Raw genomic sequence first — 7,230 nt, forward strand, 5'->3', positions numbered from 1 at the left:
CTCCCTGGATAGTACTCCTGAAACTTAGATCCTCGATAGTAGCCCCCTACATCAAAGTGGCAATGTGCCTTGTTTTGTTAGAAAATGTAATTTTAAAAAAAAATAGGTAAAACCAAACAGGTAACCCATGTAAAAAAAAAATAAATTCATTGAACTTAAGGAGTAGGAGTCGGATAAAAATTTCCGACTCCGACCCCGCTCTGACTCCTTGTACTCTTAGAAATCTGACTCTGAGTCCGACTCCAGCTAAAACCTCCGACTCCGACTCCGCAACTCAGCGTCAGAACAGAAATTGAATTTTTCTCCTAAAAAAAATAAAAAAAGTGGACTTAAAATTGCCCGAAACAAATGCGCGTGCACCACCAAATGTATATTTAATGGTTAGGTGAAAGTGTTGTATTGTTTTAGGTAATATTACTTCTAGCCAAAAGGCAAACAATGAATGATTTACATTCTTTTTTTATTTTCCTAATAAGTGACGTTTTTGTATTTTATTTTTAAATTCACTAATGTGTGTATGAAATTAAAATTTATTAATCAGCATGTTAGTGTTAACAAGTGGTTTCATGAATTCATTGTCTCGCTAGTTCTACGAATTTTTTCTTACTCACGGGCCTCTATTACGCAAGCGTAGCAACGTTAATCTTACTGATCTAAGTAATTGCACAATAAAAGTATGTAAGTAAAAAGAAAATAATGTTAGCATTCAATGTTTAGTTTCATAATATTTATAAGAAACAATTGCCACTTTAGCAGAAGTATTCAGTATCAGGCGGCGTTTACCGAATAAAGCCGGCCAAGGTAACAGATGCAGACGAATTTCCAAATAAACAAACCGGAAAAAATATAAATACAATAAATATAAAAATAACAAAAAATCTTCTATAAAATTACTGCTATCTCTCTCGCTCTTTCTCTCTTCATATATATATATATATATTTATATATATATATATATATATATGTATATATATATATATATATATATGTGTGTGTGTGTGTGTATGTTTGTATGTGTATTTATCTCAAGTTGCACTTTGTATTGTTGATTAAGCTGAATTAGGTTCATTAACATTTTTGGAAATGTATTTATGACAATATAAGTGTGGTATAAACTCACACACTCTTTCCATGGTAATTTTTTTTTGTATAAACACTCCCAACCTCGAAAGCCGTTCTTAACATTTTTTTCTGTTTTTAACGTGCGGCTATTGGTGGTGTTTTAACTACGCTGCTTACTGTTTTGAAAGTATACCCAATGTGTAAAAAAAAACACATTTTTGTGTTTTTCAAAAACAGTAGGATTTTATTTATAACTAACATTTCAGTCCAGCGTTGCCCGGGTGTTTGGAGGTGTATGCTGAGCAAAAAACAAAACAAAAACAAAACAAAAAAACGGTCATTTTTCTTTTAATTTGACCCCTATTATGACCCGTTAACCTATATGGTTTAAGGTTCAAATCAAGTTATTAAGTTAGATCCATGTCCAAGGAACCTATATCTAAAATTTCAAGTGATATTTTCGGAGGAGTTTGGTCGAGTTCTCAAAGGTCAAATCGTTGAACTTTGACCCCTTAAAAACCAAATTTCGAGCCGCAACCGATCACATAGATTTTCCCAAATTTCAATAAACTGTATATCAAATTTCGAGTCTGTAGACTTAAAATTCCCAAAGTTATTGCGTAGGAAAATGCACACAGACACACACATACACGTTCACTTTTATAGATAGATAGATTGATAGATAGATAGATAGATAGTTAGGTTGTAAATTTTTACGTGAAAGTACAGTGTTTTTTAAGACAAATTTTTATTCGTATTTAGTTTTGTGAAAAGAAATTTGAAAATAAACTTTTTTTTCTCGTATAAACACGTCTTATTTTTTTATAATAAAAGCTTAATATATGATGACTAAAATTGTTAGGTGAGATTAGAGTATTATTTCCAGGGAAAAAAGTTGCAATTTGTATTATATAAAATAGGCAGTAAACGTTTTTTTTTTTAGTTAGTTAGGCGGAAAATAATGGTAAAGTATGGTGGAATGTACAGTAAGGAAAAATTATCTTAGTCCGGGAGAATTTCCCATCAATTGGGCGAGTACAGAAAAGATGCAGTGTAGTTTAAGAGATATAAGTACACGATCCCCTAAAAATAGACAGAAAATAGCATGGAAATCCAAGAACAAAATGCTCCTAAACATCGCTTTGATAAAGGCTTTCGAGATAAAATGCTGGGCTGGGGGTGTTTTGTTCCAGAACCGTTATAAACATGGGGATGTTTTGGGGGAGTTATACTACGGTAAAACAAGGTTGTTTTTAATTTTATTATAGAAAATTGGCAGGAGGCATTTGTTTTTATATTGATTTTTTAGAACAGTATTTTTTAGCTGAACAGAAAAAAATATTTCTTTAATGAAAGCGGGGGTAATGGATCTGTAGGTATGTTTTATTTCAGAGAGTATCAGTCCTTTAAAAGGCATATTTTATGTAGTGTTTCTATTGAATGGCCTCGCCAGGAGGGGATATTAAAACAGTAGTAAGGGGTTAAATCTTGCCAAATGAAAACCAATAAAAATTACCTAACTCTAGGAAAATTTATCAATGACCGAGGACAACACGTTGATGGTAGGCGCCACAAAAAAGTATGCATAAAATAGCACGGAAATCAAAGAACTAAAGAAAATAAATTTGGAGTAGTAAGTACACGTTGCTCTGTTCCAGTCCCCCCATCCAAAAAAAAAAAAAACGTAGACCTGAAAAAGCAGATAATTCAAAGAACGAAATACTCCCAACATCGCCGTTGTAAAAACGGCTTACAGGAAAAAAGTATGGAATTTAAAGAATGAAATTCCCGCCCCCAACATCGCCATGGTAAGAACGGCTTTCAGGAAAAAAAAACATGGAATTCAAAAGAACGAAAAGCCCCCTCCCCAATATCGTTATGGTAAGAAAAAATGATATTCAAAGAACGAAATAAACCCTCAATGTAGCCATAGTAAGAACGACTTTCAGGAAAAAATACATAGAATTCAAAGAACGAATCCCTTCAACATTGTCATGGTAAGAACTGCATGGGGGAAAAATTAGATGTGTTAACATTTAAAATAAAATGGAATTTACTTGTAAATGTTGAACGACAGAATTACGAATATGAATGCGTAAGTTAATAGCTATAGGTTCATGTTTTAACTTTTAGCCTTGCAGCAAACACGTCTTCATAGCTCATGCATTAATGTAAAAAAAAAAAGTAAATCGCAAATTAAACGTTCTGATTTCGATTCTCTATGGTGACACACGAATCATTGAAAAAAAAAATTCAATCTTTACTATATACTGAATCCAATATAATATAATAATACATACAAAAACTGCATTAATCAAATAATCATATACAAGCGTATTTTGTGTCCCGGGAATTCCGTGTGTGTGTGTGTGTGTTAAATATTTAGATTGTTATTTAATATCAATGTTCCACATGTGGTCTTCGTCATTTTTGTTTAGTTAGTTTGTTTAACCTGGCAATTAAATGACTTGTTTTACGCTAGCTTATTTCATCTTGATAAATATCGAATTGTCTACTGTTCTAAACTGTTCAGAGTATTGCAAGAGCAAACGATAGATAAATGTGTTGTTCATCATCCCGACACACCCACGTTTCCCCCAGGGCATAAACTGCGAAAGCAAACGTCATGGTCGTGTACTTGACGGAAACAAATTACAATTAAAACGACTATCTCAGTTTCAATTATGACCACGTGTTGCCATTAGCTTTAGCTGTCATTCATCGGCCTGGTTAATTTCGCCCAGTTCCATGCAAGAAGTGGCTGGACTAGGCATGGGGAATGCTCTTTGCTTTGTGGATAGGATCAGTCTGAGATCGAAGATTAATGATGACGATTAGACACATAGATTGATTGTTTTCTATGTGTTATTCATGATCTAGAAGGAAGGCGTTATAATCAAATTAAATATACCTTAATAGACGTCGCCGGCGTACAAAACAAAGCAACAACGAACTAATATAAATGTATCAGTATACGCCTCTATGAGTTTATAACAAACGAATCCATCTTACGAGATAGCCAATTAACAATATGATTCGATTCAAACTATAAGCACCGATGCAATCCACCCGCGCCCTCAGACATTAAAACTTAAAAAAAAAATTAAATCTTACAATTGTTTATATCCCTCTTGCCCTTGGATGAACGGGTATATTCGCCAGATAATTTTCTTATTTGATTCGTGCATCTGTGTCTGTGTATATTGCGAAAAATATAGTCAGCAATACATGTTTGATTGAAGATTTCATATTCGTTTATTTTAAAGTTATTCAATTCATCGGTTGAGGTTCGAAATCAGCCGATATATTGCATGTGGTATGGTCCGGACAGCTTTTTATTGATCATGTCGAGCGCGCTCTCTCTCTCTCTCTCATATATATATATATATATATATATATATATATATATATATATGTGTGTGTGTGTGTGTGTGTGTGTGTGTGTGTTAAGAGAATTTCGAACAGTTAAAAACACTTTCAATAACTAAACAAATTACGAAAATACAAACAATGACTTCAACTCTTACGAACATTGCACATTTATATCTACCTTTGCCCACTTCATTCTGACTCAATAGGGTCTTGTCGGTGGGGTAATAAAATACGCCGGCGTCCCCCCAACCCTGCAGAGGGTAAAAGTCCCTCAATGGGGGTCCTGGATATGACCTTAAACTATATCCAGTGGTGAAACCCCAGCTTGTCGGCTTTGGGAGTGTAGAGACACCCTTTAATTACCATTGCTCCACGGTCCACTCTGACCCGGAGTGGTAGTACCTGTTAGGGTCCCAACTATGGGTTAAATAGAAACCGACGTGAAAACAACAAATATATTCTATTTAAAAAAAATTCTTCAAGATCTTTGGATTCGGCATTAAATAACCCCAAAAGGGTTGATATGCCGTAAAACAAAAAACAACCAACCAATCTGACTAAATAAACGAATCTTACAATTTAGTTTAAAAATGTATTCCTTTCTGTATGTGCCTTCGTCGTGTCACAACAGTTGTCTCACAGAAGTCGTCGTCATTGCTTAGCACTTCATGAATAGGTACGTGCTAAAATAATAATGACAACTTCTTGTAACTACTATGCGATTTCCACTAACATTTTAATGCACTAACGATTCTGCATAATGTTACATTTTAATTGAACAGATTAGTAAAGTAATCGCACAAAGCAAAAACATATTTACATCGACGCAAAAAGTAAGAATTACGCAAAACGGATATAAGGTACTCCTTGCTTTGCACACGCTTGGAACAAAAAATGGCATTGTTACAGCTGACATTCAGCGACGGATATGGTCAGTGAACGGCATTGTTAAAGTAGCCATTGCACATCGGTGACAGTGTGTAAACGCCAATGCCCTAAGTAATTACACTACAATAGCAATTACTGCCTAAAAACTGCAGTAATTGACTCGACACAGCAATTTCCTAAAGTGAACGATGGATACAGACAGTGCCTCCAACTTCCTATCAGTGCCCGCTAGTGCCAGCCACTGGCATGTAGTTAAAGAAGTAAACTTTAAACTGCAGTGACCACCATTGATGACGATGCTCATCACTCGATACCAGTTCCCGACAATTGGAGCTATATTTCCATATATCAATAATGCCGTTTTTTAAGAAGCAAGTATATGCTGAGAATTTAATATTTCCCTTGGGCGGTGTAACGAAAAAGGTTCCCCTGTAAAAATTATTTTTTCATCTATGAAAAAAAAAAGACTATTTTTTTAAGATCGGATTTTTTTTTTCCATTTTGGAAAATTATTTGCTGGGATTCTTTTATTTCCTTAGGCGGTGTAAGAAAGATTTTTTATGAACGGATTTTTTCCATGTTTGTTACGTATCGGATAAATTTATTTACAAATCAAAATGACTTTTATATAGTAGTAAAAATTAATTTAGAACGTTACAACAGTCAAAACGTGAAAAACGTAGCTATGTATCAGAATATGCAAGCAATAAATTACATCAGAAATATCGTCAATAAACCGAAATGTATTTATGAAAATCGCCACTAATTATCGTACTATTTATTGGGTCACGCCTGACGAAGTTACGCGCTTTCTTTGTTATCTATCACCTTCAACCTCTAAGAAAAAAAATATCTATGAAAAAAAAAAAAAAGACTATTTTTTTAAGATCGGATTTTTTCCATTTTGGAAAATGATTTGCTGGGATTCTATTATTTCCCTTGGGTGGTGCAACTTAAACTATTCTCCTGTAAACATTCTTCTTTTTATCTATAATAGAGAACTATTTGTATGAACGGATTTTTTCGATTTTCGGTACGTATCAGATGAATTTCTAAGAAATAATATGCCTCAAATAACTGTCTATTTGGAATGAGGGTGAGTGTTTGTAATGGAACATGCGCCCTTTGTTCACTTAACGGTCGATTTATCGTAAGGACATGTATGGTATAAGATGCGCTTTTTCTAAACCCAACAGTTTTACAAATGTTTGTAGGGAAAAGTTTATGAAGTTATACCAGGAAACAAACATTGTTCTCTTGCAACTTTGTATAGAATTCAAGGAAAATTAATCTGTCTTGTCTTTCTCAGATACTTACAACAATAAATACATGATTGTTCGTAGTAGATATTTCATAACTTCGCTACGTTTTTTTATAGAGAATTATTTACCTATTCATATTAAAAAAAATTGTGTATGTTTTATGTTCTTACGAAATATCGGCCTTTTGTGCAATATACTATTGTTAAATAGTATGTAGCATATATATTTTATTTTGTAGAAATACTTACACACAAGTAGCAAGTTGAAATTATATCAGAGAAAACGTATTTATTATGGTTCCAAAAGTATTAGTCCTATAGCCTTATGGCTATTTATGGATTTAAGCATGCAGTAGGCAAATGAAATAGGCTCATGTATAATCATTTATACACCAGATTTTATAAAAAAATATATTATACCGCGATAAGAGGTTCCTTAAATAAATTCATAAAGTTCTTCGTATTGGCGCTTTTAATCATACAACACACATGAAACTCTAATAACCTAGGATGGAATACTGCTGCCATATCTGGGCAAGAGCTGCTAAAAACAGCCTATCCTGCCTTGACAGAATACAAAATAGACTTCGTGGCTTGGTGGGGGATGCCCTTTTCTCTACCCTGCAACCTCTCTCCCACAGAAGAGA

This window comes from Euprymna scolopes, chromosome 27 (assembly GCF_053919585.1).
Source record: "Euprymna scolopes isolate OS-2025 chromosome 27, ASM5391958v1, whole genome shotgun sequence".
Lineage (NCBI taxonomy): Eukaryota > Metazoa > Mollusca > Cephalopoda > Sepiida > Sepiolidae > Euprymna > Euprymna scolopes.